Raw genomic sequence first — 23,211 nt, 5'->3', positions numbered from 1 at the left:
GAATCCCAGGAATGTTTTAGTTGTGGACGGAACGAGATCTGATTTCTCCTGGTTGATTAGCCATCCCAATTGATGAAGAATGTCCAGGACATAATTCAATTGAGACATCAGAAGAGTCTGAGTCTGGACCATAATCAACCAGTCGTCTAGGTAGGGAATAATCTTTATTCCCTGCAATCTGAAGAGTACCATGACGGCTGAGATTATTTTTGTAAATACAAAGGAGGCTGAAGTTATTCCAAAGGGAAGGACCTTGAATTGAAGGTGCCTTACCACCCCCTGTAACTGAGTAGCTATGCGTAGATACTTTCTGTGAGCTGGCAGGATAGGGACATGAAGATACGCATCTTGAAGACCTATGGTTATCATAAAGTCCCCCTCCAGAAGGAGGGTCTTTACAGACTTTATGCTCTCCATACGAAATTTTTTCCTTGTCATAAACTGGTTTAGATATCTTCGATCTAATATAAGCCTCCACTTTCGGATGGCTTCGGAACTAGAAAAATTGGAGAATAGACTCCTAGACCGATCTCCGACCGAGGTACTTCTTCCAGAGCTTCTATGGTCATTAGATGCAGGATTTCTTCTTCCAGTACAGGATGTTTCACCTGACCTAGGTACCGAGATACCAGAAACCTGAGGGGAGGAAGAGGAGATAAAGGAAGCACGTAACCCGAGCGGATAATGCTTACAATCCAGACGTCTTTTATTAACTTTTCCCAATTTTGGAGAAAATGAGACAGGCGACCCCCCACAGGTATACCTCTGGCGTCAAAAGTCAGGCTTTTTGGCTGAATCCTTGTTCTGTTTTCCTCCTCCTCTCTTGTTGTAATATCTTCCCTTGCTTCTGACCTGGTATCTGCTTTTTCCTCTCTGAGGGGATCTTCCCCTACGAAAGGAATTCCGGGGTCTATACGATCCACTACTGGAGGTCAATGGAAGGGATTTTCCCTCTTTATCTGACATTTCTTCCATTAACTTGTCAAGTTCAGAACCGAAGAGCCTACCAGGTTGGAATTCCAAATTACATAATTGAAACTTGGAATTGGAGTTGCCCACCCAAGGTTTCAACCAAAGGGCCCGGCGACCCGCTGTGGATAAAGCCATAGTCTTTGAGGCAAGTCTAGTCCCTTGTGATGCAGCATCACAGAGAAAATCAATTGCCATATTCACCTTTTTAAACGAACGTAGGACCTTGTCCCTGTTCACACCTGATTCCAGGTCCTCCTGGACCTTGGCCAGCCATCTCCTAAGGCTTCTGGACACCTCGAAGGAGGAGATAGCAACTGCCCCTTGGGCTGCTGCAGCAGTGTATGACCTTTTAAAAGCCACCTCCACCCTTCTGTCCATAGGATCTTTAAGATTAGATCCATCCTCGGCAGGTAAAACTGTGTTTTTGGACAGTTTAGCTATGGTTGTATCAACCTTAGGAGGTTCGTACCAATCCTTAGTTTGGTCCTCCTTGAGGACGTATAAGGTTTTAAATTTTTTGCTTAGAACCGGAGCTTTTTCCGGCTTCTTCCACTCAGCTTTTAGCATAGACATAGATGTTTCCCCTACAGAGAAAGCCCTAGGCTTTTTTGCAGGAGAAGCACCCTCTTCAGGGTGAATTTCTGCCTGGACGGCCCTACGCAATTTGTAGATGCTGTCCATGGGGAAATAACTTCTAAATGAATCCTTCTCGTCTTCAGATGGAGAACATGATTCCGAAGAGGAGGAGGACTTGACCTCATCAATAACCGTAAATGCTGACCCCCTAGGGCAGAAAGGAATGCTTAGCTCAAGAGAGCAAATTATAACCCAGCCCAATATTACTCACAATACTTACAGGCTGGGAAACAGAAGGAGAAATACTACGCTTGGATTTCTTTTTCTGACAAGAATGGTGAGAATCTCTATTAGCGAAGGCTTTCTCAACATAATCCTTCACCTAGACTACTACGTCCTGTACATCAGGCTCCTCAGTATCAGGTTTTGGGCGACATGAAGCACAACGAACTGAAACATATGAAAACTATATAAGCATATTATATAGAAAAAGGAACCTTTTCTTGCTAGTAGGTTCAGGCGTACGGTATTCATAACCATCGGGTAAAGGTGTTTCGCATTCAGCGCAAGTGAAATGCTTGCGTTTAGTTGGTCTTTTTCCAGACTGACTGGTCTCCATAGCTGACATCTATATAAATATATGTATAAGTCTCACTTATAACCATACAAGCACAAATGTAGGCATAATCACATGAAAGCACAGGCCTAGCCTGTAATCATAAAGTGTAATACACAAAAAATCCACTAGATGGCAGCAAAGTACAGCAAAGCGACACACTTACAATGCAGTTGAAGAGCAGGGCAAACTGTACACGAGCAGGCGAAGAACTGTGAGCTCCAGAGCAGCGGCAAACAGCAGACAATCCTTAACCCTTTAAGGACATGGCCCATTTTCGTTTTTACGTTTTCGGTTTTTCCTCCTTGTGTTTAAAAGGTCATAGCACTTGCATTTTTCCACCTAGAAACCCACATGACCCCTTATTTTTTGCGTCACTAATTGTACTTTGCAATTACAGGCTGAATTTTTGCATAAAGTACACTGCGAAACCAGAAAAAAATTCAAAGTGTGGTGAAATTGAAAAAAAAAACGCATTTCTTTTATTTGGGGGAAATGTGTTTTTACGCCATTCGCCCTGGGGTAAAACTGACTTGTTATGCATGTTCCTCAAGTTGTTACGATTAAAACGATATATAACATGTATAACTTATATTGTATCTGATGGCCTGTAAAAAAATTCAAACCGTTGTTAACCAATATACGTTCCTTAAAATCGCTCCATTCCCAGGCTTATAGCGCTTTTATCCTTTGGTCTATGGGGCTGTGCGAGGTGTAATTTTTTGCGCCATGATGTGATCTTTCTATCGGTACCTTGATTGCGCATATATGACTTTTTGATCGCTTTTTATTACATTTTTTCTGGATTTGATGCGACCAAAAATGCGCAATTTTGCACTTTGGGATTTTTTTGCGCTTACGCCGTTTACCGTACGAGATCAGGAATGTGATTAATTAATAGTTCGGGCGATTACGCACGCGGCGATACCAAACATGTTTATTTATTTATTTATATGTTTACTTTTATTTAAAACCTGGGAAAAGGGGGGTGATTCAGACTTTTATTAGGGGAGGGGGCTTTTTACTATTAACAACACTTTATTTATTTTTTTTACACATATACTAGAAGCCCCCCTGGGGGACTTCTAGTATATACACTGTGATCTCTCATTGAGATCTCTGCAGCATAGATATGCTGCAGAGATCCATGAGATCGGCACTCGTTTGCTTTCGGCTGCTGCAGCCGAAAACGACCGAGTGCCGAGCCGAGGACGGCGCCATCTTGGACGCGTCCCCGGCCGGCATCAGTAACGGAGATCGCTCCTCCGGGACAAGGTCCCGGAGGAGCGATCTCCCCCACTAGACACCAGGGAAACGTTGCCTCCGATTAGCTAATTAGCGGGCACGGCGATCAGACCGTGCCCGCTAATAGCAGCGGTCCCGGGCTACTCGCGGCACCCGGGATCGCGGCACTTCAAAGCGGGGGCGCCGCGCGGCCCCGCTTTGAAGTGCAAGTGCGGACATATGACGTACCGGTACGTCATATGTCCTTAAGAGGTTAAACTCCAAAGGAGATCCACATACCTGTAACGGACGCCAGAAATACCCTAGCGCGGTCCGAGTCGCCGGCAGGTGATGTCATCACGCGGCGCCGACAGCGCGCACGACGCAATGACGTTCGGGCGTGACGACGCGGATCCCGGAAGTCGTCCGGCCCGGTGACACGCAAGGCCTAAGCCCCGCGTGTCACATAAACAGAGACTCCGGCGCCGGTAACCACACGGCACTGCCTATAGTAGTGCACAGACAGGAGCGAGATGCTCCTATACCACCAATTATGGCAGAAGAATAAGAAGAAGGAATAGATAAGGTAGGAGGGGGCAAGGTCCCCTAGGGCTTACAGAGTAACCCGGAAGTAAAAAAAGACTGATGATACTGTGGAGGCGGGGCCTACTTATACTTCCGTAGAAGGGGATTAAAAGCTTATGCTAATTATGTTTATTAAAATATTCCTTTGTCCCAAGGGCTCGCAGGGGCGAGTTAACCCATCTGTTGTGATGCCAATGGGATGATAGGGAATGCCTTTCTAACACCAAGCTGCGCTTTTTCTCCCGCCGTCATGCAGAGTTCCACCCCGAAACTCCTCTTTGCTTTGATGTTGAACGGCTGCCGTCTTCGGTGGACTTTTCCGCACGGGATCCGTGAGAGAGGGCAACGCAGGGCAAAGCAGGCTGCCCACGCGGCAGTACAGTTTGCGAGTCCAAAATCGGCACATCGGGCAGAGGTGGCATGGCGCATCTGCGGCTCGTTGGTCTAGGGCAGGGGTCCTCAACTGGCGTACCGCGGTCCAAACCCGGACCGCGGCGGCCAGCTGTCCGCAGGTGCGGCCACAGGAGGAAGAGAAGAGGACGCGCAGGACTCAGGTGAGTATAAGTGGTTTGTTTTTTAATGCTATATGGGAGGGGGGGAGCGCACAGGGGGGCTATATACAGGGGAGGGAGCAAAGGGGGGCTATATACAGGGGGAGAAAGCACAGGTGGGGCTATATAAAGGGGGAGAGAGCACAGGGGGGCTATATACAGGGGGGCTATATACAGGGGGAGAGAGCACAGGTGTGGCTATATACAGGGGGAGAGAGCACAGGGGGGCTATATACAGGGGGAGAGAGCACAGGTGGGGCTATATACAGGGGGAGAGAGCACAGGGGGGCTATATACAGGGGGAGAGATCACAGGGGGAGAAAGCACAGGTGGGGCTATATACAGGGGGAGAGAGCACAGGTGGGGCTTTATACAGGGGAAGAAAGCACAGGGGGGCTATATACAGGGGGAGAGAGCACAGGGGGGCTATATACAGGGGGAGAAAGCACAGGTGGGGCTATATACAGGGGGAGAGAGCACAGGTGGGGCTATTTACAGGGGGAGAGAGCACAGGGGGGCTATATACAGGGGGAGAGAGCACAGGCGGGGCTATTTACAGTGGGAGAGAGCACAGGGGGAGAAAGCACAGGTGGGGCTATATACAGGGGGAGAGAGCACAGGGGGGGCTATATATAGGGGGAGAGAGCACAGGGGGGCTATATACACGGGGAGAGAGCACGGGGGGGGGGGGGGCTATATACAGGGGAGAGAGCACAGGGGCAGAAAGCACAGGTGGGGCTATATACCGGGGGAGAGAGCACAGGGGGGCTTTATACAGAAGGAGAGCACACAGGGGGCTATATACTGGGAGAGAGCACAGGGGGGCTTTATACTGTGAGAGAGCACAGGGGGGCTATATAATGGGAGAGAGCACAGGGGGGCTATATATAGAGGGAGAAAGCACAGGTGAGGCTATATACAGGGGGAGAGAGCACAGGGGGGCTATATACAGGGGAGAGAGCACAGGTGGGGCTATATACAGGGGGAGAGAGCACAGGGGGGCTATATACAGGGGGAGAGAGCACAGGGGGGCTATATACAGGGGGAGAGAGCACAGGGGGGCTATATACAGGGGGAGAGCGCACAGGGGGAGAAAGCACAGGTGGGGCTATATACAGGGGGAGAGAGCACAGGTGGGGCTATATACAGGGGGAGAGAGCACAGGGGGGCTATATACAGGGGGAGAGAGCACAGGAGGGGGTATTTACTGGTAGAGAGCACAAGGGGGGCTTTATACAGAAGGAGAGCACACAGGGGGCTATATACTGGGAGAGAGCACAGGGGGGCTTTATACTGGGAGAGAGCACAGGGGGGCTATATACTGGGAGAGAGCACAGGTGGGGCTATATACAGGGGGAGAGAGCACAGGGGGGCTATATACAGGGGGAGAGAGCACAGGGGGGCTATATACAGGGGGAGAGAGCACAGGGGGAGAAAGCACAGGTGGGGCTATATACAGGGGGAGAGAGCACAGGGGGGCTATATACAGGGGGAGAGAGCACAGGGGGGCTATATACAGGGGGAGAGAGCACAGGGGCAGAAAGCACAGGTGGGGCTATATACAGGGGGAGAGAGCACAGGCGGGCTTTATACAGAAGGAGAGCACACAGGGCGGCTATATACTGGGAGAGAGCACAGGGGGGCTATATACAGGGGGAGAGAGCACAGGGGGCTATATACAGGGGGGAGAGCACAGGGGGGGCTATATACTGGGAGAGAGAACAGGGGGGTTATATATTGGGAGAGAGCACAGGGGGGCTATATACAGGGGGAGAGAGCACAGGGGTGCTATATACAGGGGGAGAGAGCACAGGTGGGGCTATATACAGGGGGAGAGAGCACAGAAGGGCTATATACAGGGGGAGAGAGCACAGGTGGGCTATATACAGGGGGAGAGAGCACAGGGGGAGAAAGCACAGGTGGGGCTATATACAGGGGGAGAGAGCACAGGTGGGGCTATATACAGGGGGTGAGGTCCCGGACGAGCCCACCTTTTGACAGTACTGAGGCTCGTCCGCTTCCACCGGTTGCGTGCATTCTTCTCTCCTCGAGGGTTTTCTGGTGCCAGTGAAGTGAGTAGGGCTATATACAGGGGGAGAGAGCACAGGGGGGCTATATACAGGGGGAGAGAGCACAGGGGGGCTATATACAGGGGGAGAGAGCACAGGGGGAGAAAGCACAGGTGGGGCTATATACAGGGGGAGAGAGCACAGGTGGGGCTATATACAGGGGGAGAGAGCACAGGGGGGCTATATACAGGGGGAGAGAGCACAAGGGCAGAAAGCACAGGTGGGGCTATATACAGGGGGAGAGAGCACAGGCGGGCTTTATACAGAAGGAGAGCACACAGTGGGGCTATATACTGGGAGAGAGCACAGGGGGGCTATATACTGGGAGAGAGCACAGGGGGCTATATACAGGGGGGAGAGCACAGGGGGGCTATATACTGGGAGAGAGAACAGGGGGGCTATATATTGGGAGAGAGCACAGGGGGGCTATATACAGGGGGAGAGAGCACGGGGGGCTATATACAGGGGGAGAGAGCACAGGTGGGGCTATATACAGGGGGAGAGAGCACAGGAGGGCTATATACAGGGGGAGAGAGCACAGGTGGGCTATATACAGGGGGAGAGAGCACAGGGGGAGAAAGCACAGGTGGGGCTATATACAGGGGGAGAGAGCACATGTGGGGCTATATACAGGGGGTGAGGTCCCGGACGAGCCCAACTTTTGACAGTACTGAGGCTCGTCCGCTTCCACTGGTTGCGTGCAGTCTTCTCTCCTCCAGGGTTTTCTGGTGCCAGTGAAGTGAGTAGGAAACACCCAACGCGTCTCTCTCTCGCGCTCGAGGGTATGCTGTTGCTTCCTGTCGACCGAATGCCTCCCTGCAGCGGGAATGCCTTTCTAACGCCAAACTGCGCTTTTTCTCCCGCCGTCATGCAGAGTTCCACCCCGAAACTCCTTTTTGCTTTGATGTTGATATGCAAAACAAGAATCCGTGGAGCCTCAGTTACGAGTCTCAAAACACGGGATAGCCAGATATCTCTAGCCTGTTGCCAACGGGGTGCCTCCATGATGGGGAGAGCACCACACCACCCTGATAAATAACCCCTTAAGTCCCACTCGGTTGCGAGTATTGGAACATAGACAGGGAAACAACAGGGTGGCCCCTTTTGTCAATGTCTAACTCAAGGTGCGAGTATTGCGATCATGACAAGGGCTTGCAAAGGCAGGCTTCCACCCACAGACAGCCGTTTCTTGGCAGTGGGAAATCATTTAAGCCGGTCTCTACCAGCGCCCTTTGCTTTCTTTTTGTTATTTATTTATTTATTTATTTTTGGTTCGGGGGCAGGGGGTGTACAGTTTGCGAGCCCAGAATCGACACGTCGAGCGGAGGCGTCATGGTGCATCTGCAGTTCGTTGATCTAGGGGTATGAGTCTCGCTTTGGGTGCAAGAGGTCCCGGGTTCAAATCCCGAACGAGCCCCGGCTTTTCCAGTTCCTCTTTTCTGCCGCCTGCACAGCCCGCCTTTTTGTGAATCCTTGAAGGCGAGCTCGCCCCACGCGGCTCAGGGACAGGCGACGCGCGACGGCTCATTGGTCTAGTGGTATGATTCTCGCTTCGGGTGCGAGAGGCCCCAGGTTAAAATCCCAGTCAAGCCCGGACCTAGGCTCCCTCTGCTTTCTTGGCGGTGGGAAATCATTTCAGCCGGTCTCTACCAGCGCCCTTTGCTTTCTTTTTGTTATTTATTTATTTATTTTTGGTTTGGGGGCAGGGGTGTTTAGTGCGGAGGCGTTGTTTTTAGGGTACAGTGGATTCAACTTTAGAAGCCACACTGCGAGAAAAGCCGGCAATGCCGTCTTCCTGTGAACACGGACCGAGCTGGCTGGCGGCGTGACAGCGACACGCCCAGCTCTTCTCGTTGGTCTAGGGGTATGATTCTCGCTTAGGGTGCGAGAGGTCCAGCGTTCAAATCCCGGACGAGCTCACCTTTTGACAGTACTGAGGCTCGTCCGCTTCCAACGGTTGCTTGCAGTCTTCTCTCCTCCAGGGTTTTCTGGCGCCAGTGTAGTGAGTGGGAAACACCCGACGTCTCTCTCTCGCGCTCGAGGGTATGCTGTTGCTTCCTGACGACCGAATGCCTCCCCGCAGCGGGAATACCTTTCTAACGCCAAACTGCGCTTTTTCTCCCGCCGTCATGCAGAGTTCCACCCCGAAACTCCTCTTTGCTTTGATGTTGAACGGCTGCCGTCTTCGGTGGACTTTTCCGCACGGGATCCGTGAGAGAGGGCAACGCAGGGCATAGGAGGCTGCCCACGTGGCAGTACAGTTTGCCAGCCCAAAATCGGCACGTCAGGCGGAGGTGGCATGGCGCATCTGCGGCTCGTTGGTCTAGGGGTATGATTCTTGCTTTGGGTGCGAGAGGTCCCGGCTTCAAATTCCTGACGAGCCCTGGCTTTTCCAGTTCCCCTTTTCTGCCGCCTGCACAGCCCGCCTTTTTGTGAATCTTGGAAGGCGAGCTCGCCCCACGCGGCTCAGGGACAGGCGACATGCGACGGCTTGTTGGTCTAGTGGTATGATTCTCGCTTCGGGTGTGAGAGGCCCCGGGTTAAAATCCTGGTCGAGCCCGGATCTAGGCTCCCTCTGCCTTTCTTGGTGGTGGGAAATCATTTAATCCAGTCTCTACCAGCGCCCTTTGCTTTCGTTTAATTTATTTATTTTTATTTTTTTGGTTCGGGGGCAGGGGTGTTTAGTGCGGAGGCGTTGTTTTTAGGGTACAGTGGATTCAACTTTAGAAGCCACACTGCGAGAAAAGCCGGCAATGCCGTCTTCCTGTAACCATTGACTGCTTAGGATGCGAGAGGTCCCGGGTTCAAATCCCAGACGAGCCCTCTTTTTGACAGTGCTGAGGCTCGTCCGCTTCCACCGATTGCGTGCAGTCTTCTCTCCTCCAGGGTTTTCTGGCGCCAGTGAAGTGAGTGGGAAACACCAGACGTGTCTCTCTCTCCCGCTCAAGGGTATGCTGTTGCTTCCTGTCGATCGAATGCCTCCCCGCAGCGGGAATGCCTTTCTAACACCAAACTGCGCTTTTTCTCCCGCCGTCATGCAGAGTTCCACCCCGAAACTCCTCTTTGCTTTGATGTTGAACGGCTGCCGTCTTCGGTGGACTTTTCCGCACGGGATCCGTGAGAAAGGGCAACGCAGGGCATAGCAGGCTTCCCATGCGGCAGTACAGTTTGCCAGCCCAAAATCGGCACGTCGGGCGGTGGCGGTATGGCGCATCTGCGGCTCGTTGGTCTAGGGGTATGATTCTCGCTTAGGGTGCGAGAGGGCCTGGGTTCAAATCCCGGACGAGCCCTTTTTTTGACAGTACTGAGGCTCGTCTGCTTCCACCGGTTGCGTGCAGTCTTCTCTCCTCCAGGGTTTTCTGGCGCCAGTGAAGTGAGTGGGAAACACCAGACGTGTCTCTCTCTCCTGCTCAAGGGTATGCTGTTGCTTCCTGTCGACCGAATGCCTCCCCGCAGCGGGAATGCCTTTCTAACGCCAAACTGAGCTTTTTCTCCCGCCGTCATGCAGAGTTCCACCCCGAAACTCCTCATTGCTTTGATGTTGAACGGCTGCCGTCTTCGGTGGACTTTTCCGCACGGGATCCGTGAGAGAGGGCAACGCAGGGCAAAGCAGGCTTCCCATGTGGCAGTACAGTATGCCAGCCCAAAATCGGCACGTCGGGCGGAGGCGGCATGGCGCATCTGCGGCTCGTTGGTCTAGGGGTATGATTCTCGCTTTGGGTGCGAGAGGTCCCGGGTTCAAATCCTGGACGAGCCCTGGCTTTTCCAGTTCCCCTTTTCTGCTGCCTGCACAGCTCGCATTTTTTTGAATCTTGGAGGGCGAGCTCGCCCCACGCGGCTCAGGGACGGGCGTCGCGCGACGGCTCGTTGGTCTAGTGGTATGATTCTCGCTTCGGGTGCGAGAGGCCCCGGGTTCAAATCCCGGACGAGCCCCGACCTAGGCTCCCTCTGCCTTTCTTGGAGGTGGGAAATCATTTAAGCCGGTCTCTACCAGCGCCCTTTGCTTTCTTTTTGTTATTTATTTATTTATTTTTGGTTCGGGGACAGGGGTGTTTAGTGCGGAGGCGTTGTTTTTAGGGTACAGTGGATTCAACTTTAGAAGCCACACTGCGAGAAAAGCCGGCATTGCCGTCTTCCTGTGAACACGGACCGTGCTGGCTGGCGGCATGTCAGCAGTGCGCCCAGCTCGGCTCGTTGGTCTAGGGGTATGATTCTCGCTTAGGGTGCGAGAGGTCCCGGTTTGAAATCCCGGGCAAGCCCTCTTTTTGACAGTACTGAGGCTCGTCCGCTTCCACTGGTTGCGTGCAGTCTTCTCTCCTCCAGGGTTTTCTGGCGCCAGTGAAGTGAGTGGGAAACACCAGACGTGTCTCTCTCTCCCGCTCAAGGGTATGCTGTTGCTTCCTGTCGACCGAATGCCTCCCCGCAGCGGGAATGCCTTTCTAATGCCAAACTGCGCTTTTTCTCCCGCCGTCATGCAGAGTTCCACCCCGAAACTCCTCTTTGCTTTGATGTTGAACGGCTGCCGTCTTCGGTGGACTTTTCCGCACGGGATCCGTGAGAGAGGGCAACGCAGGGCAAAGCAGGCTTCCCATGCGGCAGTACAGTTTGCTAGCCCAAAATCGGCACGTCGGGAGGAAACGGCATGGCGCATCTGCAGCTCGTTGGTCTAGGGGTATGATTCTCACTTTGCGTGCGAGAGGTCCCGGGTTCAAATCACGGGCGAGCCCTGGCTTTTCCAGTTCCCCTTTTCTGAAGCCTGCACAGCCTGCCTTTTTGTGAATCTTGGAAGGCGAGCTCACCTCATGCGGCTCAGGGAGGAGCGTCGCTCGACGGCTCGTTGGTCTAGTGGTATGATTCTCACTTCGGGTGCAACGGGCCCCGGGTTCAAATCCCGGACGAGCCCCGACCTAGGCTCCCTCTGCCTTTCTTGGAGGTGGGAAATCATTTAAGCCGGTCTCTACCAGCGCCCTTTGCTTTCTTTTTATTATTTATTTATTTATTTATTTTTGGTTCGGGGGCAGGGGTGTTTAGTGCGGAGGCGTTGTTTTTAGGGTACAGTGGATTCAACTTTAGAAGCCACACTGCGAGAAAAGCCGGCATTGCCGTCTTCCTGTGAACACGGACCGTGCTGGCTGGCGGCATGTCAGCATCGCGCCCAGTTCGGCTCGTTGGTCTAGGGGTATGATTCTCGCTTAGGGTGCGAGAGGTCCCGGGTTCAAATCCCGGACGAGCCCTCTTTTTGACAGTACTGAGGCACGTCCGCTTCCACCGGTTGCGTGCAGTCTTCTCTCCTCCAGGGTTTTCTGGCGCCAGTGAAGTGAGTGGGAAACACCAGACGTGTCTCTCTCTCCCGCTCAAGGGTATGCTGTTGCTTCCTGTCGACCGAATGCCTCCCCGCAGCGGGAATGCCTTTCTAACGCCAAACTGCGCTTTTTCTCCCGCCGTCATGCAGAGTTCCACCGCGAAACTCCTCTTTGCTTTGATGTTGAACGGCTGCCGTCTTCGGTGGACTTTTCCGCACGGGATCCGTGAGAGAGGGCAACGCAGGGCAAAGCAGGCTTCCCATGCGGCAGTACAGTTTGCCAGCCCAAAATCGGCACGTCGGGCGGAGACGACGTGGCGCATCTGTGGATCGTTGGTCCAGGGGTATGATTCTCGCTTAGGGTGCGAGAGGGCCTGGGTTCAAATCCCTGACGAGCCCTTTTTTTGACAGTACTGAGGCTCGTCTGTTTCCACCGGTTGCGTGCAGTCTTCTCTCCTCCAGGGTTTTCTGGCGCCAGTGAAGTGAGTGGGAAACACCAGACGTGTCTCTCTCTCCTGCTCAAGGGTATGCTGTTGCTTTCTGTCGACCGAATGCCTCCCCGCAGCGGGAATGCCTTTCTAACGCCAAACTGAGCTTTTTCTCCCGCCGTCATGCAGAGTTCCACCCCGAAACTCCTCATTGCTTTGATGTTGAACGGCTGCCGTCTTCGGTGGACTTTTCCGCACGGGATCCGTGAGAGAGGGCAACGCAGGGCAAAGCAGGCTTCCCATGCGGCAGTACAGTTTGCCAGCCCAAAATCGGCACGTCGGGCGGAAGCGGCATGGCGCATTTACGACTCGTTGGTCTAGGGGTATGATTCTCGCTTTGGGTGCGAGAGGTCCCGGGTTCAAATCCCGGACGAGCCCTGGCTTTTCCAGTTCCCCTTTTCTGCCGCCTGCACAGCCCGCATTTTTGTGAATCTTGGAAGGCGAGCTCGCCCCACGCGGCTCAGGGATGGGCGTCGCGCGACGGCTCGTTGGTCTAGTGGTATGCTTCTCGCTTCGGGTGCGAGAGGCCCCGGGTTCAAATCCCGGACGAGCCCCGACCTAGGCTCCCTCTGCCTTTCTTGGAGGTGGTAAATCATTTAAGCCGGTCTCTACCAGCGCCCTTTGCTTTCTTTTTGTTATTTATTTATTTTTGGTTCGGGGGCAGGGGTGTTTAGTGCGGAGGCGTTGTTTTTAGGGTACAGTGGATTCAACTTTAGAAGCCACACTGCGAGAAAAGCCGGCATTGCCGTCTTCCTGTGAACACGGAAAAACAACGCCTCCGCACTAAACACCCCTGCCCCCGAACCAAAAATAAATAAATAACAAAAAGAAAGCAAAGGGCGCTGGTAGAGACCGGCTTAAATGATTTCCACCTCCAAGAAAGGAAGAGAAATCCTGGACGAGCCCTCTTTTTGACAGTACTGAGGCTCGTCCGCTTCCACCGGTTGCGTGCAGTCTTCTCTCCTCCAGGGTTTTCTGGCGCCAGTGAAGTGAGTGGGAAACACCAGACGTGTCTCTCTCTCCCGCTCAAGGGTATGCTGTTGCTTCCTGTCGACCGAATGCCTCCCCGCAGCGGGAATGCCTTTCCAACGTCAAACTGCGCTTTTTCTCTCGCCGTCATGCAGAGTTCCACCCCGAAACTCCTCTTTGCTTTGATGTTGAACGGCTGCCGTCTTCGGTGGACTTTTCCGCACGGGATCCGTGAGAGAGGGCAACGCAGGGCAAAGCAGGCTTCCCATGCGGCAGTACAGTTTGCCAGCCCAAAATCGGCACGTCGGGCGGAGGCAGCATGGCGCATCTGCGGCTCGTTGGTCTAGGGATATGATTCTCGCTTTGGGTGCGAGAGGTCCTGGATTCAAATCCCGGACGAGCACTGGCTTTTCCAGTTCCCCTTTTCTGCCGCCTGCACAGCCCGCCTTTTTGTGAATCTTGGAAGGCGAGCTCACCCCACGCGGCTCAGGGAAGAGTGTCGCGCCCTGGTCTAGTGGTATGATTCTCACTTCGGGTGCGAGAGGCCCAGGGTTCAAATCCCGGACGAGCCCCAACCTAGGCTCCGTATTCCTTTCTTGGAGGTGGGAAATCATTTAAGCCGGTCTCTACCAGCACCCTTTGCTTTCTTTTCGTTATTTATTTATTTATTTTTGGTTCGGGGGAAGGGGTGTTCAGTGCGGAGGCGTTGTTTTTAGGGTACAGTGGATTCAACTTTAGAAGCCACACTGCGAGAAAAGCCGGCATTGCCGTCTTCCTGTGAACACGGACCGTGCTGGCTGGCGGCATGTCAGCAGTGTGCCCAGCTCGGCTCGTTGGTCTAGGGGTATGATTCTCGCTTAGGGTGCGAGAGGTCCCGGGTTCAAATCCCGGATGAGCCCTCTTTTTGACAGTACTGAGGCTCGTCCGCTTCCACCGGTTGCGTGCAGTCTTCTCTCCTCCAGGATTTTCTGGCGCCAGTGTAGTGAGTGGAAAACACCAGACGTGTCTCTCTCTCCCTCTTAAGGGTGTGCTGTTGCTTCCTGTCGACCGAATGCCTCCCCGCAGCGGGAATGCCTTTCTAACGTCAAAGTGCGCTTTTTCTCTCGCCGTCATGCAGATTTCCACCCCGAAACTCCTCTTTGCTTTGATGTTGAACGGCTGCCGTCTTCGGTGGACTTTTCCGCACGGGATCCATGAGAGAGGGCAACGCAGGGCAAAGCAGGCTTCCCATGCGGCAGTACAGTTTGCCAGCCCAAAATCGGCACGTCGGGCGGAGGCGGCACGGCGCATCTGCGGCTAGTTGGTCTAGGGGTATGATTCTCGCTTTGGGTGCGAGAGATCCCGGGTTCAAATCCCGGACGAGTCCTGGATTTTCCAGTTCCACTTTTCTGCCGGCTGCACAGCCCGCCTTTTTGTGAATCTTGGAAGGCGAGCTCGCCCCACTTGGAGGTGGGAAAACATTTAAGCCGCCCTTTGCTTTCTTTTTGTTATTTATTTATTTATTTTTGGTTCGGGGGCAGGGGTGTTTAGTGCCGAGGCGTTGTTTTTAGGGTACAGTGGATTCAACTTTAGAAGCCACACTGCGAGAAAAGCCGGCATTGCCGTCTTCCTGTGAACACGGACCGTGCTGGCTGGCGGCATGTCAACAGTGCGCTCAGCTTGGCTCGTAGGTCTAGGGGTATGATTCTCGCTTAGGGTGCGAGAGGTCCCGGGTTCAAATCCCGGACGAGCCCTCTTTTTGACAGTACTGAGGCTCGTCCGCTTCCACCGCTTGCGTGCAGTCTTCTCTCCTCCAGGGTTTTCTGGCGCCAGTGTAGTGAGTGGAAAACACCAGACGTGTCTCTCTCTCCTGCTTAAGGGTATGCTGTTGCTTCCTGTCGACCGAATGCCTCCCCGCAGCGGGAATGCCTTTCTAACGTCAAAGTGCGCTTTTTCTCTCGCCGTCATGCAGATTTCCACCCCGAAACTCCTCTTTGCTTGATGTTGAACGGCTGCCGTCTTCGGTGGACTTTTCCGCACGGGATCCGTGAGAGAGGGCAACGCAGGGCAAAGCAGGCTTCCCATGCGGCAGTACAGTTTGCCAGCCCAAAATCGGCACGTCGGGCGGAGGTGGCACGGCGCATCTGCGGCTCGTTGGTCTAGGGGTACGATTCTCGCTTTGGGTGCGAGAGATCCCGGGTTCAAATCCCGGACGAGCCCTGGGTTTTCCAGTTCCACTTTTCTGCCGCCTGCACAGCCCGCCTTTTTGTGAATCTTGGAAGGCGAGCTCGCCCCACGCGGCTCAGAAACGGGCGTCGCGCGTTGGCTCGTTGGTCTAGTGGTATGATTCTCGCTTCGGGTGTGAGAGGCCCCGGGTTCAAATACCGGACGAGCCCGGACCTAAGCTCCCTCTGCCTTTCTTGGAGGTGCGAAATCATTTAAGCCGGTCTCTACCAGCGCCCTTTGCTTTCTTTTTGTTATTTATTTATTTATTTTTGGTTCGGGGGAAGGGGTGTTCAGTGCGAAGGCGTTGTTTTTAGGGTACAGTGGATTCAACTTTAGAAGCCACACTGCGAGAAAAGACGGCATTGCCGTCTTCCTGTGAACACGGACCGTGCTGGCTGGCGGCATGTCAGCAGTGTGCTTAGCTCGGCTTGTTGGTCTAGGGGTATGATTCTCGCTTAGGGTGCGAGAGGTCCCGGGTTCAAATCCCGGACGAGCCCTCTTTTTGACAGTACTGAGGCTCGTCCGCTTCCACCGCTTGCGTGCAGTCTTCTCTCCTCCAGGGTTTTCTGGCGCCAGTGTAGTGAGTGGGAAACACCAGACGTGTCTCTCTCTCCCGCTCAAGGGTATGCTGTTGCTTCCTGTCGACCGAATGCCTCCTAGCAGCGGGAATGCCTTTCTAACGTCAAACTGCGCTTTTTCTCTCGCCGTCATGCAGAGTTCCACCCCGAAACTCCTCTTTGCTTTGATGTTGAACGGCTGCCGTCTTCGGTGGACTTTTCCGCACGGGATCCGTGAGAGAGGGCAACGCAGGGCAAAGCAGGCTTCCCATGCGGCAGTACAGTTTGCCAGCCCAAAATCGGCACGTCGGGCGGAGGCGGCATTGAGCCCTGGCTTTTCCAGTTCCCCTTTTCTGCCGCCTGCACAGCCCGCCTTTTTGTGAATCTTGGAAGGCGAGCTCGTCCCACGCGGCTCAGGGACATGCGACGCGCGACGACTCGGTGGTCTAGTGGTATGATTCTCGCTTCGGGTGCGAGAGGCCCCGGGTTCAAATCCCAGACGAGCCCCGACCTAGGCTCCCTCTGCCTTTCTTGGAGGTGGGAAATCAGTTAAGCCGGTCTCTACCAGCGCCCTTTGCTTTATTTATTTATTTTATTTTTGGTTCCGGGGCAGGGGTGTTTAGTGCGGAGGCGTTGTTTTTAGGGTACAGTGGATTCAACTTTAGAAGCCACACTGCGAGAAAAGCCGGCATTGCCGTCTTCCTGTGAACACGGACCTTGCTGGCTGGCGGGATTTGTCAACAGTGCGCTTAGCTTGGCTCGTTGGTCTAGGGGTATGATTCTCGCTTAGGGTGCGAGAGGTCCCGGGTTCAAATCCCGGACGAGCCTTCTTTTTGACAGTACTGAGGCTCGTCCGCTTCCACCGGCTGCGTGCAGTCTTCTCTCCTCCAGGGTTTTCTGGCGCCAGTGTAGTGAGTGGGAAACACCAGACGTGTCTCTCTCTCCCGCTTAAGGGTATGCTGTTGCTTCCTGTCGACCGAATGCCTCCCCGCAGCGGGAATACCTTTCTAACGTCAAACTGCGCTTTTTCTCTCGCCGTCATGCAGATTTCCACCCCGAAACTCCTCTTTGCTTTGATGTTGAACGGCTGCCGTCTTCGGTGGACTTTTCCGCACGGGATCCGTGAGAGAGGGCAACGCAGGGCAAAGCTGGCGTCCCATGCGGCAGAACAGTTTGCCAGCCCAAAATTGGCACGTCGGGCGGAGGCAGCATGGCGCATCTGCGGCTCGTTGGTCTAGGGGTATGATTCTTTCTTTGGGAGCGAGAGGTCTCGGGTTCAAATCCCGGACGAGCCCTGGCTTTTCCAGTTCCCCTTTTCTGCCGCCTGCACAGCCCGCCTTTTTGTGAATCTTGGAAGGCGAGCTCGCCTCATGCGGCTCAGGGACAGGCGTCACCTGACGGCTCGTTGGTCTAGTGGTATGATTCTCGCTTTGGGTGCGAGAGGCCTCGGGTTCAAATCCCGGACGAGCCCCAACCTAGGTTCCCTCTGCCTTTCTTGGAGGTGGGAAATCATTTAAGCCGGTCTCTACCAGCGCCCTTTGCTTTATTTTTGTTATTTATTTATTTATTTTTGGTTCGGGGGCAGGGGTTTTTAGTGCGGAGGCGTTGTTTTTAGGGTACAATGGATTCAACTTTAGAAGCCACACTGCGAGAAAAGCCGGCATTGCCATCTTCCTGTGAACACGGACCGTGCTGGCTGGCGGGATTTGTCAACAGTGCACCTAGCTCGGCTCGTTGGTCTAGGGGTATGATTCTCGCTTTGGGTGCGAGAGGTCACGGGTTCAAATCACGGACGAGCCCTGGCTTTTCCAGTTCCCCTTTTCTGCCGCCTGCACAGCCCGCTTTTTTGTGAATCTTGGAAGGCGAGCTCGCCCCACGTGGCTCAGGGACGGGCGTCGCGCGACGGCTAGTTGGTCTAGTGGTATGATTCTCGCTTCGGGTGCGAGAGGCCTCGGGTTCAAATCCCGGACGAGCCCCAACCTAGGCTCCCTCTGCCTTTCTTGGAGGTGGGAAATCATTTAAGCCGGTCTCTACCAGCGCCCTTTGCTTTCTTTTTGTTATTTATTTATTTATTTATTTTTGGTTCGGGGGCAGGGGTTTTTAGTGCGGAGGCGTTGTTTTTAGGGTACAATGGATTCAACTTTAGAAGCCACACTGCGAGAAAAGCCGGCATTGCCATCTTCCTGTGAACACGGACCGTGCTGGCTGGCGGCATGTCAGCAGTGCGCCCAGCTCGGCTCGTTGGTCTAGGGGTATAATTCTCGATTAGGGTGCGAGAGGTCCCGGGTTGAAATCCCGGACAAGCCCTCTTTTTGACAGTACTGAGGCTCGTCCGCTTCCACCGGTTGCGTGCAGTCTTCTCTCCTCCAGGGTTTTCTGGCGCCAGTGAAGTGAGTGGGAAACACCAGACGTGTCTCTCTCTCCCGCTCAAGGGTATGCTGTTGCTTCTTGTCGACCGAATGCCTCCCCGCAGCGGGAATACCTTTCTAACGTCAAATTGCGCTTTTTCTCTCGCCGTCATGCAGATTTCCACCCCGAAACTTCTCTTTGCTTTGATGTTGAACGGCTGCCATCTTCGGTGGACTTTTCAGCATGGGATCCGTGAGAGAGGGCAACGCAGGGCAAAGCAGGCTTCCCATGTGGCAGTACAGTTTGCCAGCCCAAAATCGGCACGTCGGGCGGAGGCAGCATGGCGCGTCAGCTGCTCGTTGGTCTAGGGGTATGATTCTCGCTTTGGGTGCGAGAGGTCTCGGGTTCAAATCCCGGACGAGCCCTGGCTTTTCCAGTTCCCCTTTTCTGCCGCCTGCACAGCCCGCCTTTTTGTGAATCTTGGAAGGCGAGCTTGCCTCACGCGGCTCAGGGACAGGTGTCACGCGACGGCTCGTTGGTCTAGTGGTATGATTCTCCCTTCGGGTGCGAGAGGCCCCGGGTTCAAATCCTTGACGAGCCCTCACCTACGCTCCTTCTTCCTTTCTTGGAGGTGGGAAATCATTTAAGCCGGTCTCTACCAGCGCCCTTTGCTTTCTTTTTGTTATTTATTTATTTATTTATTTATTTTTGGTTCGGGGGCAGAGGTGTTTAGTGCAGAGGCGTTGTTTTTAGGGTACAGTGGATTCAACTTTAGAAGCCACACTGCGAGAAAAGCCGGCATTGCCGTCTTCCTGTGAACACGGACCGTGCTGGCTGGCAGCATGTCAACAGTGCGCCCAGCTTGGCTCGTTGGTCTAGGGGTATGATTCTCGCTTTGGGTGCGAGAGGTCCCGGGTTCAAATCCTGGACGAGCCCTGGCTTTTCCAGTTCACCTTTTCTGCCGCCTGCACAGCCCGCATTTTTGTGAATCTTGGAAGGCGAGGTCGCCCCACGTGGCTCAGGGAAGGGCATCGTGCGTTGGCTCGTTGGTCTAGTGGTATGATTCTCGCTTCGGGTGCGAGAGGCCCCTGGTTCAAATCCCGGACGAGCCCCGACCGAGGCTCCCTCTGCCTTCCTTGGAGGTGGGAAATCATTTAAGCCGGTCTCTACCAATGCCCTTTGCTTTCTTTTTGTTATTTATTTATTTATTTTTGGTTCGGGGGCAGGGGTGTTTAGTGCGGAGGCGTTGTTTTTAGGGTACAGTGGATTGAACTTCAGAAGCCACACTGCGAGACAAGCCGGCATTGCCGTCTTCCTGTGAACACGGACCGTGCTGGCTGACGGCATGTCAGCAATGTGCCCAGCTCGGCTTGTTGGTCTGGGGGTATGATTCTCGATTAGGGTGCGAGAGGTCCCGGGTTCAAATCCCGGACGAGCCCACCTTTTGACAGTACTGAGGCTCGTCCGCTTCCACTGGTTGCGTGCAGTCTTCTCTCCTCTAGGGTTTTCTGGCGCCAGTGTAGTGAGTGGGAAATACCCGACGTGTCTCTCTCTCGCGCTCGAGGGTATGCTGTTGCTTCCTGTCAACCGAATGCCTCCCTGCAGCGGGAATGCCTTTCTAATGCGCTTTTTCTCCCGCCGTCATGCAGAGTTCCACCCCGAAACTCCTCTTTGCTTTGATGTTGAACGAATGCCGTCTTCGGTGGACTTTTCCGCACGGGATCCGTGAGAGAGGGCAACGCAGGGCATAGCAGGCTGCACACGCGGCAGCATGGTGCATCTGCGGCTCGTTGGTCTAGGGGTATGATTCTCGCTTCGGGTGCGAGAGGCCCCGGGTTCAAATCCCGGACGAGCCCGGACCTAGGCTCCCTCTGCCTTTCTTGGCGGTGGGAAATCATTTAAGCCGGTCTCTACCAGCGCCCTTTGCTTTCTTTTTGTTATTTATTTATTTTTGGTTCGGGGGCAGGGGTGTTTAATGCGGAGGCGTTGTTTTTAGGGTACAGTGGATTCAACTTTAGAAGCCACACTGCGAGAAAAGCAGGCAATGCCGTCTTCCTGTGAACACGGGCCGTGCTGGCTGGCGGCGTGACAGCGACACACCCAGCTCGGCTCGTTGGTCTAGGGGTATGATTCTCGCTTAGGGTGCGAGAGGTCCCGGGTTCCAATCCCGGACGAGCCCACCTTTTGACAGTACTGAGGCTCGTCCGTTTCCACTGGTTGCGTGCAGTCTCTCTCCTCCAGGGTTTTCTGGTGCCAGTGTAGTGAGTGGGAAACACCCGACGTGTCTCTCTCTTGCGCTCGAGGGTATGCTGTTGCTTCCTGTCAACCGAATGCCTCCCTGCAGCGGGAATGCCTTTCTAAAGCCAAACTGCGCTTTTTCTCCCGCCGTCATGCAGAGTTCCACCCCGAAACTCCTCTTTGCTTTGATGTTGAACGAATGCCGTCTTCGGTGGACTTTTCCGCACGAGATCCGTGAGAGAGGGCAACGCAGGGCATAGCAGGCTGCCCACGCGGCAGTACAGTTTGCCAGCCCAAAATTGGCACGTCGGGCGGAGGCAGCATGGTGCATCTGCGGCTCGTTGGTCTAGGGGTGTGATTCTCGCTTTGGGTGCGAGAGGTCCCGGGTTCAAATCCCGGACGAGCCCTGGCTTTTCCAGTTCCCCTTTTCTGCCGCCTGCACAGCATGCCTTTTTGTGAATCTTGGAAGGCTAGCTCGCCCCACGCGGCTCAGGAACATGCTACGTGCGACTGCTCGTTGGTCTAGTGGTATGATTCTCGCTTCGGGTGCGAGAGGCCCCGGGTTCAAATCCTGGACGAACCCGGACTTAGGCTCCCTCTGCCTTTCTTGGCGGTGGGAAATCATTTAAGCCGGTCTCTACCAGCCCCCTTTGCTTTCTTTTTGTTATTTATTTATTTTTGGTTCGGGGGCAGGGGTGTTTAATGCGGAGGCGTTGTTTTTAGGGTACAGTGGATTCAACTTTAGAAGCCACACTGCGAGAAAAGCAGGCAATGCCGTCTTCCTGTGAACACGGACCGTGCTGGCTGGCGGCGTGACAGCGACACGCACAGCTCGGCTCGTTGGTCTAGGGGTATGATTCTCGCTTAGGGTGCGAGAGGTCCCGGGTTTAAATCCCGGACGAGCCCACCTTTTGACAGTACTGAGGCTCGTCCGCTTCCACTGGTTGCGTGCAGTCTCTCTCCTCCAGGGTTTTCTGGCGCCAGTGTAGTGAGTGGGAAACACCCGACGTGTCTCTCTCTTGCGCTCGAGGGTATGCTGTTGCTTCCTGTCAACCGAATGCCTCCCTGCAGCGGGAATGCCTTTCTAACGCCAAACTGCGCTTTTTCTCCCGCCGTCATGCAGAGTTCCACCCCGAAACTCCTCTTTGCTTTGATGTTGAACGAATGCCGTCTTCGGTGGACTTTTCCGCACGGGATCCGTGAGAGAGGGCAACGCAGGGCATAGCAGGCTGCCCACGCGGCAGCATGGTGCATCTGCGGCTCGTTGGTCTAGGGGTATGATTCTCGCTTCGGGTGCGAGAGGCCCCGGGTTCAAATCCCGGACGAGCCCCGACCTAGGCTCCCTCTGCCTTTCTTGGCGGTGGGAAATCATTTAAGCCGGTCTCTACCAGCGCCCTTTGCTTTCTTTTTGTTATTTATTTATTTTTGGTTCGGGGGCAGGGGTGTTTAATGCGGAGGCGTTGTTTTTAGGGTACAGTGGATTCAACTTTAGAAGCCACACTGCGAGAAAAGCAGGCAATGCCGTCTTCCTGTGAACACGGGCCGTGCTGGCTGGCGACGTGACAGCGACACGCCCAGCTCGGCTCGTTGGTCTAGGGGTATGATTCTCGCTTAGGGTGTGAGAGGTCCCGGGTTCCAATCCCGGACGAGCCCACCTTTTGACAGTACTGAGGCTCGTCCGTTTCCACTGGTTGCGTGCAGTCTCTCTCCTCCAGGGTTTTCTGGCGCCAGTGTAGTGAGTGGGAAACACCCGACGTGTCTCTCTCTTGCGCTCGAGGGTATGCTGTTGCTTCCTGTCAACCGAATGCCTCCCTGCAGCGGGAATGCCTTTCTAACGCCAAACTGCGCTTTTTCTCCCGCCGTCATGCAGAGTTCCACCCCGAAACTCCTCTTTGCTTTGATGTTGAACGAATGCCGTCTTCGGTGGACTTTTCCGCACGGGATCCGTGAGAGAGGGCAACGCAGGGCATAGCAGGCTGCCCACGCGGCGGCATGGTGCATCTGCGGCTCGTTGGTCTAGGGGTATGATTCTCGCTTCGGGTGCGAGAGGCCCCGGGTTCAAATCCCGGACGAGCCCGGACCTAGGCTCCCTCTGCCTTTCTTGGCGGTGGGAAATCATTTAAGCCGGTCTCTACCAGCGCCCTTTGCTTTCTTTTTGTTATTTATTTATTTTTGGTTCGGGGGCAGGGGTGTTTAATGCGGAGGCGTTGTTTTTAGGGTACAGTGGATTCAACTTTAGAAGCCACACTGCGAGAAAAGCAGGCAATGCCGTCTTCCTGTGAACACGGGCCGTGCTGGCTGGCGGCGTGACAGCGACACGCCCAGCTCGGCTCGTTGGTCTAGGGGTATGATTCTCGCTTCGGGTGTGAGAGGTCCCGGGTTCCAATCCCGGACGAGCCCACCTTTTGACAGTACTGAGGCTCGTCCGTTTCCACTGGTTGCGTGCAGTCTCTCTCCTCCAGGGTTTTCTGGTGCCAGTGTAGTGAGTGGGAAACACCCGACGTGTCTCT

The 23,211-nt window shown here is 54.2% G+C and overlaps 26 non-coding genes across 26 annotated transcripts; all 26 read left to right on the top strand.

Annotated features, from left to right (window-relative positions):
- The first annotated feature begins 9,811 nt into the window (after nt 1-9,811).
- On the top strand, nt 9,812-9,883 carry TRNAP-AGG (transfer RNA proline (anticodon AGG)). Its single transcript has one exon. It is a non-coding gene; the product is annotated as a tRNA-Pro (tRNA).
- Nucleotides 9,884-10,278: 395 nt separating this feature from the next.
- On the top strand, nt 10,279-10,350 carry TRNAP-UGG (transfer RNA proline (anticodon UGG)). Its single transcript has one exon. It is a non-coding gene; the product is annotated as a tRNA-Pro (tRNA).
- A 104-nt stretch (nt 10,351-10,454) lies between these two features.
- Nucleotides 10,455-10,526, top strand: TRNAP-CGG (transfer RNA proline (anticodon CGG)). Its single transcript has one exon. It is a non-coding gene; the product is annotated as a tRNA-Pro (tRNA).
- A 1,229-nt stretch (nt 10,527-11,755) lies between these two features.
- Nucleotides 11,756-11,827, top strand: TRNAP-AGG (transfer RNA proline (anticodon AGG)). Its single transcript has one exon. It is a non-coding gene; the product is annotated as a tRNA-Pro (tRNA).
- Nucleotides 11,828-12,689: 862 nt separating this feature from the next.
- Nucleotides 12,690-12,761, top strand: TRNAP-UGG (transfer RNA proline (anticodon UGG)). Its single transcript has one exon. It is a non-coding gene; the product is annotated as a tRNA-Pro (tRNA).
- Nucleotides 12,762-12,865: 104 nt separating this feature from the next.
- Nucleotides 12,866-12,937, top strand: TRNAP-CGG (transfer RNA proline (anticodon CGG)). The gene has a single exon. It is a non-coding gene; the product is annotated as a tRNA-Pro (tRNA).
- Nucleotides 12,938-14,179: 1,242 nt separating this feature from the next.
- On the top strand, nt 14,180-14,251 carry TRNAP-AGG (transfer RNA proline (anticodon AGG)). The gene has a single exon. It is a non-coding gene; the product is annotated as a tRNA-Pro (tRNA).
- Nucleotides 14,252-14,646: 395 nt separating this feature from the next.
- TRNAP-UGG (transfer RNA proline (anticodon UGG)) lies at nt 14,647-14,718 on the top strand. The gene has a single exon. It is a non-coding gene; the product is annotated as a tRNA-Pro (tRNA).
- Nucleotides 14,719-15,013: 295 nt separating this feature from the next.
- On the top strand, nt 15,014-15,085 carry TRNAP-AGG (transfer RNA proline (anticodon AGG)). Its single transcript has one exon. It is a non-coding gene; the product is annotated as a tRNA-Pro (tRNA).
- Nucleotides 15,086-15,479: 394 nt separating this feature from the next.
- On the top strand, nt 15,480-15,551 carry TRNAP-UGG (transfer RNA proline (anticodon UGG)). Its single transcript has one exon. It is a non-coding gene; the product is annotated as a tRNA-Pro (tRNA).
- A 104-nt stretch (nt 15,552-15,655) lies between these two features.
- Nucleotides 15,656-15,727, top strand: TRNAP-CGG (transfer RNA proline (anticodon CGG)). Its single transcript has one exon. It is a non-coding gene; the product is annotated as a tRNA-Pro (tRNA).
- Nucleotides 15,728-15,982: 255 nt separating this feature from the next.
- Nucleotides 15,983-16,054, top strand: TRNAP-AGG (transfer RNA proline (anticodon AGG)). Its single transcript has one exon. It is a non-coding gene; the product is annotated as a tRNA-Pro (tRNA).
- An 816-nt stretch (nt 16,055-16,870) lies between these two features.
- Nucleotides 16,871-16,942, top strand: TRNAP-AGG (transfer RNA proline (anticodon AGG)). The gene has a single exon. It is a non-coding gene; the product is annotated as a tRNA-Pro (tRNA).
- Nucleotides 16,943-17,513: 571 nt separating this feature from the next.
- Nucleotides 17,514-17,585, top strand: TRNAP-UGG (transfer RNA proline (anticodon UGG)). Its single transcript has one exon. It is a non-coding gene; the product is annotated as a tRNA-Pro (tRNA).
- A 433-nt stretch (nt 17,586-18,018) lies between these two features.
- TRNAP-CGG (transfer RNA proline (anticodon CGG)) lies at nt 18,019-18,090 on the top strand. The gene has a single exon. It is a non-coding gene; the product is annotated as a tRNA-Pro (tRNA).
- Nucleotides 18,091-19,327: 1,237 nt separating this feature from the next.
- On the top strand, nt 19,328-19,399 carry TRNAP-UGG (transfer RNA proline (anticodon UGG)). The gene has a single exon. It is a non-coding gene; the product is annotated as a tRNA-Pro (tRNA).
- Nucleotides 19,400-19,503: 104 nt separating this feature from the next.
- TRNAP-CGG (transfer RNA proline (anticodon CGG)) lies at nt 19,504-19,575 on the top strand. The gene has a single exon. It is a non-coding gene; the product is annotated as a tRNA-Pro (tRNA).
- Nucleotides 19,576-20,247: 672 nt separating this feature from the next.
- TRNAP-CGG (transfer RNA proline (anticodon CGG)) lies at nt 20,248-20,319 on the top strand. Its single transcript has one exon. It is a non-coding gene; the product is annotated as a tRNA-Pro (tRNA).
- A 251-nt stretch (nt 20,320-20,570) lies between these two features.
- Nucleotides 20,571-20,642, top strand: TRNAP-AGG (transfer RNA proline (anticodon AGG)). The gene has a single exon. It is a non-coding gene; the product is annotated as a tRNA-Pro (tRNA).
- Nucleotides 20,643-21,036: 394 nt separating this feature from the next.
- TRNAP-UGG (transfer RNA proline (anticodon UGG)) lies at nt 21,037-21,108 on the top strand. Its single transcript has one exon. It is a non-coding gene; the product is annotated as a tRNA-Pro (tRNA).
- Nucleotides 21,109-21,213: 105 nt separating this feature from the next.
- TRNAP-CGG (transfer RNA proline (anticodon CGG)) lies at nt 21,214-21,284 on the top strand. The gene has a single exon. It is a non-coding gene; the product is annotated as a tRNA-Pro (tRNA).
- Nucleotides 21,285-21,535: 251 nt separating this feature from the next.
- Nucleotides 21,536-21,607, top strand: TRNAP-AGG (transfer RNA proline (anticodon AGG)). The gene has a single exon. It is a non-coding gene; the product is annotated as a tRNA-Pro (tRNA).
- Nucleotides 21,608-21,959: 352 nt separating this feature from the next.
- On the top strand, nt 21,960-22,031 carry TRNAP-CGG (transfer RNA proline (anticodon CGG)). The gene has a single exon. It is a non-coding gene; the product is annotated as a tRNA-Pro (tRNA).
- A 251-nt stretch (nt 22,032-22,282) lies between these two features.
- Nucleotides 22,283-22,354, top strand: TRNAP-AGG (transfer RNA proline (anticodon AGG)). Its single transcript has one exon. It is a non-coding gene; the product is annotated as a tRNA-Pro (tRNA).
- A 352-nt stretch (nt 22,355-22,706) lies between these two features.
- Nucleotides 22,707-22,778, top strand: TRNAP-CGG (transfer RNA proline (anticodon CGG)). Its single transcript has one exon. It is a non-coding gene; the product is annotated as a tRNA-Pro (tRNA).
- A 251-nt stretch (nt 22,779-23,029) lies between these two features.
- Nucleotides 23,030-23,101, top strand: TRNAP-CGG (transfer RNA proline (anticodon CGG)). Its single transcript has one exon. It is a non-coding gene; the product is annotated as a tRNA-Pro (tRNA).
- Nucleotides 23,102-23,211: the final 110 nt, after the last annotated feature.

The sequence above is a fragment of the Dendropsophus ebraccatus genome, chromosome 4 (assembly GCF_027789765.1).
Source record: "Dendropsophus ebraccatus isolate aDenEbr1 chromosome 4, aDenEbr1.pat, whole genome shotgun sequence".
Classification (NCBI taxonomy): domain Eukaryota; kingdom Metazoa; phylum Chordata; class Amphibia; order Anura; family Hylidae; genus Dendropsophus; species Dendropsophus ebraccatus.
Note: the sequence above shows the minus strand (reverse complement) of the source record. Positions and strands in the feature narration are given on the sequence as shown.